The sequence below is a fragment of the Onychomys torridus genome, chromosome 21 (genome assembly GCF_903995425.1).
Source record: "Onychomys torridus chromosome 21, mOncTor1.1, whole genome shotgun sequence".
Lineage (NCBI taxonomy): Eukaryota > Metazoa > Chordata > Mammalia > Rodentia > Cricetidae > Onychomys > Onychomys torridus.
In genome coordinates, this window is record NC_050463.1 from 3,745,302 (window position 1) to 3,760,598 (window position 15,297).

A 15,297-nucleotide genomic window follows, 5' to 3' on the forward strand; every position below is an offset into this window, starting at 1 on the left:
GTTTCATTAATTTCTGCCCCTATTGTTGCCCTTTTATACTATGGGCCTGCATGAATAATCAGTAATAAATGTGCCATGACTATATGTTTTGTCAAGACAGTCCATTACTCTTTAATTCAGCCTTATTCAATATCACAGTACATGGCCACAATACAGAAAAATAATACACCAAAATATATTACACAGACAACCTGTCTCAGTGACTGTTTTATTGCTGTGAAGAAACATTCACCAAGACAACTCTTATAATAATAGGAAGTTAATTTGGCCTTGATTCCAGTGACAGAGGACTAGGCAACTGTCATCACAAATGGCATCATGATGGTGGCAAGGTATGGCACTGAGACTTACATAGTGATGCACAGGCAAGCATAAAAAAAATCACTGTCTTAGTATGGACTTTTGGAACCTCAAGCCCCACCTACAATGACACACCTTAACAAAGACACACCTAATACTGCAAAGACATACTTCCTACTGTTACCAAGCATTTAAATATAAGAGCCTGAGGATGTTGAGCACAATATAAACCATGAAAGAAATATAACCTAAGTAGGAAAAGGTCTAGAATAGAAGACAGAGGGTGAAAAAATGGACTGAACTGGGAGAGAGAAAAAGTGTGGGGGGTGCAGAAGAAGAAGAGAGGCATGGGGGAGGGTGCAGGGAGAGAGAGAAACCAAAGGAAAAATACATTTTCCAGAAACTGAGTGGATCCAGTCCCCCTGGCTGGGCAATAGGTTACCATAATATAACCTTCCCTATCCCATCTAAGAAGAGATTAAACAACGTGAAGCCTCAAAACTTAGGTTTAAATCTCTGTATTTTTTCTCAATGCATGGCATTATCCCTTGTTTCCTTCCCTACCATGTTCTGGCAGAGAACCTGGGAAACCTTGGATCTGCTCTGGTGTGAGTAATTAAGTCAGTATCTTGTGTGCTTACATGTGACTGTGGTAGATGATGTCATCTGGAAGCTGCATTTCTAACTGGGTAGAAGTGCCTCAAAAGGCTACCAAGATTTTAAATTTGATTTAACTATTTTAACAAGTTGGAATCTGAAGGTCACTGTTGTGGAATATTATTTTAAGGTGTGTTACATTTGTCTATGCTCTTAAACATCTGTTTAATGATGCAAAGATGTGTTGCATTCCTTTATGTTACATGTGTTTAACTCTGTGAAGCTGTGATTCTTTGCCTGTCTAAAACACCTGATGGCCAACAGTGAGGCAGGAGAAAGGATAGGTGGGGCTGGCAGGCAGAGAAAATAAATAGAAGGATAAATCTGGGGGAAGAAGAAGGAGCAAGAGAAGGGGATGCTAGTGTCATCCAGCCAGGCACATAGCCAGACACTGAGTAAGAGTGAAAAATAAGATGTGTGTGTGTGTGTGTGTGTGTGTGTGTGTGTGTGTGTGTGTGTGTATGTAAGAAAAGGGAAAAGCCAAGAGGCAAAAGGTAGTGGGGATAATTTAAAGTTAAGAAAAGCTGGCAAGAATTAATCCAAACTAAGGCTGGGCATTTATAATTAAGAATAAGCCACCAAGTGTGATTTATTTGGGAGCTGGGTGGCAGGACCCCCAAAGAACAAAGAGCCAAAAGAGTAAAAAATAACCAACAACATTTTGGCATACCAATGTGGGCCAAATTTCCATGTAGGTCCTGGGAAAGCTGAAAAAAAAAAAAAAAGGAAGGAAGGAAGGAAGGAAGGAAGGAAGGAAGGAAGGAAGAAAGAAAGAAAGAAAGAAAGAAAGAAAGAAAGAAAGAAAGAAAGAAAGAAAGAAAGAAAGAAATGGAAAAGGACACAGCTCCTTTAAGATGCACTGCTGTTCAGATGTCACTGCTAAGTAGAAACTAGAATTGGCAATCTAAGTAAAAACTGCTTGTGGCAGTGCAGGTACCAGTTTTCTACAGCTAGGAAGGTCAAATGCAGCTTTTGGCCACACATCTCCTCCAGCCAGGCCAAGAGCTTTGGGCTCAGCTTTCAGGACCTGAGAAGTGGGCAGACCCAGCAAAGAGAGCCATATGGAGGATTCAGGTATAGCTTAGCAGTTTAAAGTTTGCTCCTACAGTCAACAAAGGTTAGAGATACACAGTAAAAGAGGTCCAGATAAGAAAAAAAAAATCTTCTAAACAGGCTCCAGTGTGTTTTACAATATGTATAGGCTTAAGAAAGAAAGGAAGGAGCTGGAGAGATGGCTCAGAGGTTAAGAGCACTGACTGCTCTTCCAGAGGTCTTGAGTTCAATTCCCAGCAACCACATGGTGGCTCCCAACCATCTGTAATGAGATCTGGTGCCCTCTTCTGGCCTGCAGGCATACATGCAGACAGAACACTATACATAATAAATAAATAAATCTAAAAAAAAGAAAACAACAACAAAAAAAAAGTAAATACAAAAAGTAAGGAAATGGGTATGGACAGTCATAGAAAGAAAGAAATAGTTTAAAAATAATAAAATATTTAAAGAGAGAAATAAAATAATAAAAAAGAATAAGCAAATAAGATGAGAAATATACAAGAAGTATGGATCCTGTATGCTATTGTGTTGGTTTTGAATTTTTTGATTATTGATAAGCAAACAACAGCTGCTAAGAGACCTAGAATTGAAAGAGCAACTGATGAAATAAACCATTCTAGATATTTTATGAATGCCTTAACTTTAAAATGGAAATAAAAAATGCTTTGGAGAAGAGGTTTTGCTTTTGTTTCCATAAAAATCAGGAGGCTGTGGATTTGTTCCAGGTTAATATGGTTCATGTTTGATCAAAGGAGACCTCCTGAATCTTGACAGGTTATATCTAGCAGCAAAGATTATAGCTAGTCTTCCTAGTACTTAGACATTATTTCAAATTATCTCAGGGACCCTAAAGATACTACATCCACAGACAGCAGGAAGGAGTTTGAAGAACACAACACCCACATTCCCAAGATGGGTGTGAGGGGCTTTTGGTTAATTGGTGGGTAAATGATGTTTGTTATATTTAGAGGAATACAGGAATATAAGAAAGATAGTAGGGTAGATTATTGAATCTACTTTAAACTAAAACACAACTATTATTCTCAAATATTTTGTATTTGTATGGACTTTTGTAATATACAAAATAAAGGTAATTTTTGTTACAACACACACACACACTATATATATATATATATATATATATATATATATATATATATATATATGTTTCTACTCTTGTTTAAAGGATTTTTGTATATTAATAAAAATTTAAGGTTACTTTTGTTATGACATATTGTATATCTGTTTCTACTCTTGTTTTAGATATTGTACCTATGCAGCTTCTTAAAGAATATAAGATAAAATTCTAGTTTTTGAAAGCTATTATTATGAACTACTGAGAATAATCTCAAATTTGTAGACATGTTAGGTGTGCTTTCAAGATAATATAGAGATACATTTTAGATAGATAAATGGTTTTTAAAGAGTTCAAAGACATACAGAATATGACATTTAAAAATTTTGTTAACCTAAGGTTTTTTCATGACAAAGAGACACATCTGCCCCTGGCAGCACCATTTATTTCACAGATGATGGGCATCGAAGAAACTCCGTATGGAGTTTGCTTTTATTGTGGCAAATTTAACAATTTGGGCAAGAAACTGCTTTTGCCTTGACAGTGTGCTGTGCAGACTGGACATGCAGGACCTACAGAAAAGTGGCTGCTGAACTTTGCCCAAACAAGGTGGGATAGTCCTTTAGCATTCCTGCTTCATAGACAAGTCTGCCAGATATTCTGCAGGACACAGAGGAAAGAGATTGATGAACTTAGCCAATACAAGGCAGGACAGTCTTTAAAAGTTCCTGCTTCACTGAAAAATTTGACAGATATTCTAGACTTTAAGCTGAAGATGGATGCCCCAATGTTGCACAGAAACTTTGGGTGAATGTCCAGGCAGCCAAACATTTCTGTTATTAGATAATATTACATCCTTCTGGGGCTTTAATGGAGATGAAGACTAGATGGTTATAATTGCAGTTTTCCTTAGTTATGGTAGAACTTAAGTTATGTGTAAAACTTTGGACTCACTAAGATAGGATAAATATTGCATGATTTACTCTAAATATGCTGACTACAAATGGACTGGATATTGTAAATGTATTTCTTACTTGATAAATTTTTTGTTGTATGTAGTTTTACTATTTTAAAGTTAAAACCTTCCTTTTTATTTAGAAAAAAGGAGGAAATGTGGAATATTATTTTAAGATGTGTTACATTTGTCTATGCTCTGGAACATCAGTTTAATGATGCAAAGATGTGTTGCATTCCTTTATGTTACATGTGTTTAACTCTGTGAAGCTGTGATTCTTTATCTGTCTAAAACACCTGATGGCCAACAGTGAGGCAGGAGAAAAGATAGGTGGGGCTGGCAGGCAGAGAAAATAAATAGAAGGATAAATCTGGGGGAAGAAGAAGGAGCAAGATAAGGGGACGCTAGTGACCACCCAGCCAGGCACATAGCCAGACACTGAGTAAGAGTGAAAAATAAGATATACATAAGTAAGAAAAAGGAATAGCCAAGAGGCAAAAAAGTAGATGGGATAATTTAAAGTTAAGAAAAGCTGGCAAGAAACAAGCCAAGCTAAGGTTGGTCATTTATAATTAAGAATAAGCCTCCATGTGTAATTTATTTGAGAGCTGAGCAGCAGGGCCCCCAAAGAACAAAGAGCCAAATGAGTGAAAAACAACCAACAACAGGTCTTAAATTCCAGCCAATAAGGATAATCATAAATCTGTCTATCCTAGCCCAGACCATATCTGCTGGGACAAAATGGGGGCAAGAAAGATCTTGTGTCCAGATACTGAGAAGGTAAAACATGTGGATGACAACACTAGGCTTCCATAGTTACAATCTGTGTCACAAAATATGGATGAAATCAATTGTCTCTGGTTAAAGGCATGGAATTCTTTCTGATGTGGATTTGTCCTCAAGACCCACAGGGTAGAAGAGGGCTTGGACCCACAGGCTGCCATCTGACTTTTGAATTGTGCCATTTGTGTGCACACATAATGAGAAGAATGACAAATTAAATCTTAAGAGAAATATTAAGGGCTAAAGGGTGGCTCAACAGTCCAAGCACCGGCTACACTTGCAGAGGTCCCAGGTTTGTTTTCCACCTCCTACATGTGGTTTATGTCTGTAACTCCAAGTTCCAGAGAACACAATGTCTTCTTCTTGCCTCTGGATCAATACTTGAGTATTAGTTCTGTCTTTCTATCATTTTGGGTGAGAACTCCAGTCAATAGGATTGGCAGCAAGCCACTCTATCAACTTGTCCATCTCGTTGGTTCTAATTATACATTTTGAGAAATATGGGGATGTATGTTCACAGGGTGTGTGACTGGTAAATCTGCCTATATGTTACTTCTAGATTTACATGGGAGGAACATGGGCAATGTGTGTCTCTGCATGTTTGCCATCTTTGCATGTGGGTGTGTTTGTAGAATTCTGCATGGGTGTGTGGGGTTGTGGACTTTGGTGTGCTGTGTTGTGGATGCACCATGATGCCCGTGTGAAGCTATTGAATGTCAATGTCCCCCTGGCACTGATGGTCACTCTGTCCCATTTAATGAGTCCCACAACCTCTCTCAGTTCCACTCACCCCCTTCCTGGTCTTTCCCATTGCTTTCTCTGGGCAAGTCATGCCTGCTTGATGCTAGCTTTTTTTTATACTGTGGCACTGCCCACACTTTCCCCCACCCTTTTGCCAGCACTGCCACCACCCACTGTGAAAATGGCTCTGTCCTAACCCTGTCCCTGACCTGCACTGACTTTGCCCACACTTCTATTCCTATCCAAGTCTCCAACCCCACCAAGCCTCTGTCTCCTCCTCTGCAGCATGTACACTAACATCATGGGCCCTTCCCCTGTGGTCCTGCCCCTGGACCCTGCCCACCATCAGGAGGCTCATAGCTGCATGTGTTGCAACAGACAACATTGTAGCAGACATAGCAACCATAAACATCTGGGCAATTTCTTCATGTAACTTGGTTGTAGCTTCAGGACTTGGTCCTGGCATGATGATTTATTTTATGATAGATTTGTTAATAGCTACAGTCTCATGATGGGCAGCTCAGCTTGCATGGTAACAACCAGGCCCATTTTCAGAGGTTCAGTTTCTACTAAAGCACAAGAGCATGCCAAAAACTGACTCCCAAATGGAGAATAGTTATCTGCAGATAATGGACAAGTCTCACTCCAAAATCCCAAAAGTCTCTTCTGTGATTCAACTATGGGGGCAACCACAGGCTTCAAACAGCATTCCAATCTGCTACCGACACCTCAAGTGCCATTGGGTCTTCTGGATCATATGGTTCAAGTGATATAGCAGCCTGGACCTGTTGAGGACCTATTTCCTGTTCTAGGCCACACACAATGATTGCAGCTTTCCCTGTCACTTGGTATATGAACCAGGGTCTGGCACAAGGAATATAGCTCAAACTGAAGTTGTGGGAAATGGTGGAGGAACTCACCAATCTTGGTGGCACTGTGTGGTAGGGGGAGATGAGGTGGCAGTGGTTGTAGCAGCACGAACACAGTCCTAACGTGATACCATGGTGGCAGCAGCAGTGGCAGCTGGGCAAATGAATGAAAAGAGCATAGCGCATAGTGGCAGGTCCTGGGTACAGGTTTCCAACAAGGCTCCACCTTAGACACTGAGTGAGCAGAATTTCCTATCCGAGTTCATGGCACCAATGAAAAGATGATAATCAGCACTAGTGGCAGTGCTGGTTGTCATACTTCATTGGTACTCTTACCTCTGGGATTAAATCCAGCTATATGACTATGACAGTGTAAGAGAGCACAAATAGGACATTCCTGCAGAATTTGTCTTACTTCTCTGAATGGGATATGGCACTGTACATCAAGTCTATTAGCTTTATGATATAGGTGTTGATGTTCCTGTTCTGGAGAAGTAAAAATAGGGCAGATTAATGCAACACCTTGCTTGTTTCTTTTGGCAATGAAACCAGGGAGGTTAGAGTGTGCATGAGTAATGAACAATGAACAAAGGATGTGTGCAGGCTTTAACCAGAGGTGGTAGTAGGAGCATAACAGAAAGGGAAGATGAAAATTACAGCAGTCTGAATTACAGAAATGATCCTACAACGTAAGGAGATGGTAAAATGACATTAAAGAGTGTATTAATTAACCATACTAGATTAATCAAAACAGCCAGTTCCACCTTTTGGACTGAGGAAAAAGAAGAATCATGAGATTGAAGATTATATTGTGAATTCCATATACTCCTTTAGATGAACCATTAATAAGTGTCTCCCTATGGAATGGGATATTTGACAATTTTTGTCATCACAAATTCAGCTTGTATGAGAAAATTTCATAGTTTGCCAGCCAGCTAATGATTTCCTGTTCTTCTCTGGTAATCAACAATTAAGTCTGAAAATCCATAGAGTTATATAATACTTCTTTTTTTCTTTTCTTTCTTTTTTTATTTTTATTTTTATTTTGAGACAGGGTTTCTCTGTGTAACTTTGACTGTCCTGGAAATCTTTCTGTAGATCAGGCTGACCTCAACCTCAAAGTCCCACATGCCTCCACCTCCAAAGCACTAGGATTTTTTTTTTTTTTTTTTTTTTTTTTTTTTTTTTTTTGGTTTTTCAAGACAGGGTTTTTCTGTGTAGCTTGTGCCTTTCCTGGAACTCACTTGGTAGCCCAGGCTGGCCTCAAACTCACAGAGATCCATCTGGCTCTGCCTCCCAAGTGCTGGGATTAAAGGCATGTGCCACCACTACCTAGGTGAGGTGTGTAACACTATTTGAAACTGAGTCAGTTATAATACAATACAGCAAGTATCAAATCCATATAGTTGTTGACATAAACTCCTCTACTGATCTAATAATTGAGCAAGAATAGTAATGTAAGCATTTGGTATTTTATGGCCTTTACCATGGAAAAAAATCACTTCCAGAGGTTTATCCTCTTGTGCTATAATACCTGTAGGAGACAATTTAGTCGGGAAAGTAAGTTGAAAGGCAGTGAAGGATCCCCATGATACACAAATGTCTCTTTTAGTCTTGATTCAAATAGCTGTAGTTCTTCCCTTGTCTCTCAAGATGTGAGAACTGTTTGAAGCTGTCTCTCCTGCTAGAGTTTTAAACAGGTTGGTTAGTGCATAATTAGGTGTTAAATATTTTATTTTGCAGCAATTTACTTGAAACACGAAGTGCATTTCAAAAAGCATGAAAGGAATTGATGCACAAATTCCTTTTCTCTGCATACCCAAGCTTGCCTGTGTTATAATGCTGGCTTTTTCATAGGTTCTCCTAAGTTCTCCTCAGAAACTGGAGGGAATTTAAGATTACATTGTTTATCCAATTCCTCACCCTGTGCTTCAGGGCCATTTTCAGGTAATGGAGGATATCTATCTAAAAGAGGCTACAGTAAGGGACCTGGGACAGTCATCATCATCATCATCATCATCATCATCATCATCTTAGCTTTTGTGGTGAAATTTTTACTTTTGATTTTGCATAAACAGGGAAGATATTCTTTTTTGCCTCATTTACAGATTTTAAGGTTTGATCATCCAGTTCACTCATCCAAGGAATCTGTTATCTCTTCTTCCTGATTAATATTCTCCTTATCTTCCTTAAGTATTTTGATAACAGTCTGAACTAATGGTCAAGAGATCCAAAACTGAAAGGGAATCTTTTCCCCTGTTTATATGCCCTTTCAATATTCTTTAAAACTCTGTTCCATATGTCTTCATCTAAGGTTCCTTCTTCAGGAAAACAGGAATTACAATCAAAATCAACTTACAAGTAGTTGAATAGATATGATTTTAGTAGTTATATTTTTCCTCTCCTTAAAAAATGATGCATAAACCTGACATAATGCAAACCCTTCCTTGGTTTCTGTCCTCTTATTCTTACTCACTTCCTTCTGTGAGGGTTTCCAATCTCTTATCTCTTAGCTGATTTCAAGTCCCTGTTCCAGCAACCACTTACCATGACTCTGGAGGTGGGGGTGTTAGTTTTTAATGACGCTTTTACCTCGCAAGGAACATGTACCAAACACGACAAGACCACAGAAGAGTTTTTATTAAAGAGGATAGAGGTGACAGGCCTGTGTGAAACACACGTGGGTGAGGAGATAAGGGGGGCTCATGCAAGATGGCACCGGCTTTATAAAGGTTGGGCAACACATGTGTACAGGAACTCGTGTGGGTACTCCACACATGCTCATAGATTACATGGCTGCATGCACGCTTTACGCAACCACGCAAAGCCACAGAGTCCCGGTCCCGCAAGATGTCTGACCCAGAGATGGCTATTCTGAACCGGAAATAGTTAGGCAGTCCACCGGGCAAGCCCAACTGTGTGGACATGTAATTTTCTATCAGGGGGAACTGGTACAATGGAACCAATACAAGCAGTAAACTAAACTATTGTATAAGAAACAAATTTATGCAGAATTGCAGACAATTTGTACTCTGATGGATAATAAAGATCACATGAGTAAATTTCTCATAAATTCAATCTGTAGAAAATCACAAGGATTAGCCATGCATGGCACTAATATGTTTTTCTGTAGAAGCATATAAAATAATTTAACATTTAATGGAATAAGGAAAGCAAGCAATAATGAGTAATCTTAGATCTACTCACTCCTATCTGCTACACCTAGGCGGAACAAGAAAACACATTCCAAGAACAAACCCCTGTTTTGAAAAAAGTAAGGGCACAAGACTCTTGTCTTGTTTTCTTAGTGTTTCCACAATACTCAGAATTCTCCTCACAGGGCTCCATTCCAGGACTGTGTTCTCATAAAACACTGAATTAAATTAATTTCGTTTAATTTTGTAAAATACTGATGAATACACAAAGAGAGTCCTTTTTATAAAACTGAATCATATATATAATATATAAATGTGTTTGCTTTATATATACTATATAAAATATAAAGATATGCATATATATCTTTATACCATTTGGATACCTGTTACCCAAGAAGCCAGAAGACAGCATAAGATCTCCTATATGTGGAATTACACTTAATTCTGTGGCATCTGATGTGCAGGCTATGAACAAAATTTGGATACACACCCAGAGCAGTACTACTGAGTCAACTCTCCAGCCCCAAGTACGTAATTATTATGCTGAAGATAAAGTTGCCCTATTACTCCTTCTATTTTCTATCACTCAGAGGTGATAAAAGTCTGTAGTACATGGTCATGAAATGATTAAATTGATTTCTATCCCTCTGTGAATCAACTCTGCAATGCTTCTTATTGTCATTGTTAACACAGATGTAAATAAAGACAACAAAAGGATTAGTCTAAATTATATTAGGAAAAGTTCCATAATATGATAAATGATTTTTCTTTTTTTTTTGTTTTGTTTTGTTTTTTTTTTTGTTTTGTTTTTTAAGGACAGGAACTCTCTACATTGCCATGGACATAGTGGAGAGGAGAGAGTCAGACCAAGAGGTCAGAAAGCTAAAGGATAGATGAAAAAGAACCAGATTGCCAAAATGTAAGGAATTATGTAAGGAAGGGCATCTGGGAGAAGGACAGCCCAGCTCCTGGACTGGAGAAATTCAAAGTAGTGGTCAGGGTATGCCAGCCATACCCTGAAACAGGTAGGGACTGAGGGATGCATGGAGAATCTGGCAGACAGTGTTTGCTTTTATATGTTAATTAGGTGACTCAGCTGTTTGTCCTTGGTTTGAGACCTAACACCTTGTGTGTTAGTATTCTGAACTGCCCCTAGGGGACCTGCCCTTTGTCCCACCCAGTGTCCTGATGTCATCTTATGTAAAGTCCCATTTAGGAAAAAACTGCTCCCCCTTTACTCTCCTGCCCCCCAGGCAGAAGTAGCATGCACGTCCCTCTTTCTCTCCCTCCCTTTTTCTCTCTCCTCTCACAGTTTAATAACAGACTTTCCATGTGGACATGTGTCTGCATGGTATGAGTAACTTTCCACTGCTCCATGCCACAACTGGCCACTGTGACTGTGTGGTGTGTCTCCCTCACCCATCAAGGCATCCTGCATGTTATATCATAATATTGGTGTTATGGAACTCGGCAGAGGCTTTCCTGGCACTTTCTCCTGCCTGTGGGCACTCTGAGATGGGCTGGGATCTCTAGAACCTTGAACACTCTCTCCATAATCAGTAAGCCCCCTAACCCTTCTGCCCATTTTCCATGAATGAGGATTTATATTGTATTGACCTTGGTTTCTTGCCTTTCAGCCTTGCCCAAAAGACCTGGTACCAGGCACCACATGTCTCTGGCTTTGAGCCCTCTAGCTCAGTATGTGAAGACATATGGGACAGCTTGTGCCCACTCCAAAGCCCATAGCATTTAGAGAACAATCCACTGATCTTGTGCCATCATTGGTTTCTTCTGTTGGACCTTCTAACTCACTCATGGAAAATGAGTCTCCCACCTAACCTCTATCTTTATAACTTCTGCCAGGGATCCCTGTCCTGTTCCCTCCCCTATCCCTTCGGTTCCTTCCTTACCACACACTCCCTCATGCTTTCACTCAAACTGTCTCTGTCAGCTCCCTGTTTCCTATTCTTCTCCCCACTTCTGCAGCTGCTGCCACTGCTCGGGGTGAACCACAAGGAGTCACCCCTCCCCCTCTCAAGTAACCTGCCCTCCATCTGCCACTGTCACTGCTGCCACTGGTATTGAGGCTTGGAAGACCAAGATTGACTCTGATCTGCTCCTTCCTGGCTTTTTCCCCCATGATGTCTCTCAGTCTACTCATGCAGTTTTGTAAATTCTTATTGCTGGCTTTTTAAGTTGGTCAGCTGACAATTTCCTGGGAAGTTTTGTCTGCTGTTCTGCTAAAAAAGTTTATTTCCTATATGCAGATGGAAAGGTGTGATCGATGTGGCCACATGAATGTGTTTCTGACAGAGTTTTGAATGCTTGAGCTATGTGCTCCATATGTCTTGAAATATAAAACAAAATGTAAACATGTGGTCAGGCACAAGGGGGGTGATCACATGATCAGGCAGGCACCATAATGATTAAGGTCAAAGACAGACATGTCATATGGCTTCATCGCCATATTTGATAAAAGCAATCATGTGGTCAGGGGCTAAAAATCACTTCCTGACCATGGCTCAAGCATAGGGAGGGTGCCACCATGGTGCTTGGGCCATCTTTGTTGAGGAGGTGGAGGAAATCAGGAAAGTTCTACTGTGCATTGTTTTATGGAACCAAGGACTTGAGCCTTTGGTCGCAGCCTGGTGCTCCTCCACAGTGACTCTCATTTGTTTGGTAGAGCCCAGAAACTTATCCTTTCTCTCCCTCCCAGGTTCTCTGGCATCAGCAGTGCCATATGTTAATGATATGTCCAACTTGCCAGCTCATTTTATAGATAAAAAAGTTAAGCCTTAATTTTCCTGAAGCTACTAGGTCTCTTGACATAAATAAATGATGTAAATGCTTCAGATTGCTTTCCCCTTCTAAGATATTGTTATATTAATATTTTAAAAGTTCAGATTTTAACATTAATAGAATTCTGATACTATTTGGGTTCAAAGCTCAAGATTTTAGATTTTCTTTGGTTGTCTTCTAAAAATAAATTTAAACTTCTCATCAAGCCAGAAACATCTCCATCCTTGCTCTCTTTAAACAAAATATGCACATGCTTTTAACACAAATCTGTAATTTTGCTGGGACTCAAGGCTATGAGTCTACTCCTGCTGTTTTGCAGATACCCATTGCCTACTTTTCTAAGATATGGATTTCAATTCTGATTGTTAATACTATGTAGCTAAAACTTTTATGTCCTTTTATAAAATAAGAATTCAGATAAGCTTCAGATGATCAAAAGAAATCATGAAACTTGGATCCACTTCACAGAAGTCAAAAGAACTCTAGATAAATGAGTTTTCCTGGCCTGTCTATTCCTGGGGATGACATTTCTCTCTCTCATAGTCTCCCTTTCTCAATTACTAAGACCATAAGCCTAAAAGTTCCAAATAAGTTCATAAAATTTAACTCTTGAATCTAGTCTATATCTGTTTCAGTGGGCTTTCATTTGACTGACATGATCAGGCATTGGCTACTGATTTCAAGCTGTGAGCCATGGACTTACTGAAAGCTGATATGATAAAGCCAGCTGCCATAAATGCTCCTGGTTTCCAGCTAGATCAAATCAGATGCTTCTCATTAATGCGCCATTGGCTAAAGTCCCTCCTTACCTTTGACTAGCCTCTCAGCCTTGTTGGGCTCTGACCACCTGTACTGCATTTCAGCTTGAGGCAGTTATGGAATAGAATATGTCTTCCTGTACTCCCTGCTCCCAAAACATTCTAAAGAGCTAAGTTAAAGGTAAACCCCTTGGCATAGGGGACAAAATGGTTACCTAATGCCCACTGATATACCAGGAATCTGGACCCAATATTGTCAAGTGATAGATTTATTAACTAAAATGGTTCTGCACTAAGATAAGACACTTGACCTTCTTTATGCAGAACCAAAGAGGTATTATATGACCTCAAGAAATTATTATTTCTATATAGATCATTCAGGATTATGATCTGGCTATACTCAAAGATCAGATCAAAACTATGGGCCCTTAAAATGGCAATAGATGTAGAAATCACTATCAATAGCTTTAAAAAGTCTGTCCTTACTTAAAGATCTATTCAGGCTTAAGAATGTAAGCCTCCTTGTCTCTGGTAACTTCTCTAAGTTGTAACTTTCCCTCCTAATAAAGCTCTGAAAACTAACACTGGCTTCTGTCATGATCGTGACTTTTCCACGCAGTAACCAGCGTCACCACCAGCACTGTGCAACACCACCAGTGCCATTTATTATCTTTTATTCGGTGCCATGACTTGGATAGGAAATTCTGCTCACTCTGTGTCTGGGGCTGAGCATTGTAAGAAACCTATACCGAGGACCTGAGACTGCCCGATCCACTTTTTCATTTGCCTAGCCGCTGGACCTGCACACCACACCTGCCAATCAGATTGGTGAGTTTTTCCCCTTTTTGACCCCCACTGTTTCCCGCGACTGAAGCCTGAGCTATATTCCTTGCATCAGACCCCCCAGGGGGCCCTTGGCTGCATACCATGACACATTCTATCTTGACGAAGTGTGGGATGCTGTCCAGGGCCCTGGGGGGGGTCCCCCAGTACATACGTCCTAGCCCTTACCCTTATCATGATGGCAGTTCAAGTAATTTGTGCTGTTAATGCTGGTTCACAGACTGCCTTTTCTCAAGGATGCTTGAAATAGGAGCCTGGGATCCCATTTGTTATTTTAATTTTTTATTTTTCTCTCTCAGCACTGTAGCCATGGGACATAGGGGCTTCCTTCTTGTGGTTCCATTCCTCCTCTGACAAATACCTTAAATATCCCCAGATACCAGTAAATTTGGCTGTTTCAACCCTGATATTTCACAGAAATTATCTAACTACTTCTGCCAGCAAACGGGCAAATGAAAAGAGTTACCTTATCCCCAAGCCTTCTACAAAAGCTCTGAACCCTTCTCTGTAGCTGGAGAGCTTTTCTGCAGGTCCCACCAAGCCCCAGCAGTCCAGTAGCCCACTTATAGAATAAACACACAGACGCTTATATTATTTAAACTGCTTGGCCATTAGCTCAGGCCTACCATTGTCCAGCTCTTACTCTTATATTTAGCCCATTTCTATTAATCTATACTTTGCCACGTGGCTCGTGGCTTACATCTCGCTTGTCATGACGGCGGCTGGCAGGTCTCTTCCCTCTGCCTTCCACTTCCCGAATTCTCTTCTCTCTTGTTCCACCTATACTTCCTGCCTGGCTACTAGCCAATCAGTGTTTTATTTATTAACCAATCAGAGCAGCACATCCACAACATAGAGAACATCCCACAGCACTTCTCCCTTTCCATTTATGATTCTTTCTCTGCCATGTGCAACCACTTCTGTCTATCTGACTTCCACTCTCCACTCTCGGTATTGGGTGGGCTTTAACTCACATTAACTCCTCCCACTCATTCTCAAGCTGCCCTGAGAAGCACAGACAAGTCTGAAAGCAGACTAGGATCCATGCAAATAAACTTACAGTAATCAGAGTTCAGTTTATAGCCTGCCTCCTGGCAGGTCTTCCTCAAGCCAGCAGACATAAAAAAAAAAAAAAAAAAAAAAAAATCAAGACACAGAGTAAAATCCATCTCCATCTCTTGTCTCCCAGACTCACCCCCCCCACACACACACACACATAAGGACTAAAACCTAAACATCTAGAGAGCAAGGCTCTTGACCCCACAGGCAGAAGTTTCAGCTATGGTATTTAAGGTGTACCAGGGGA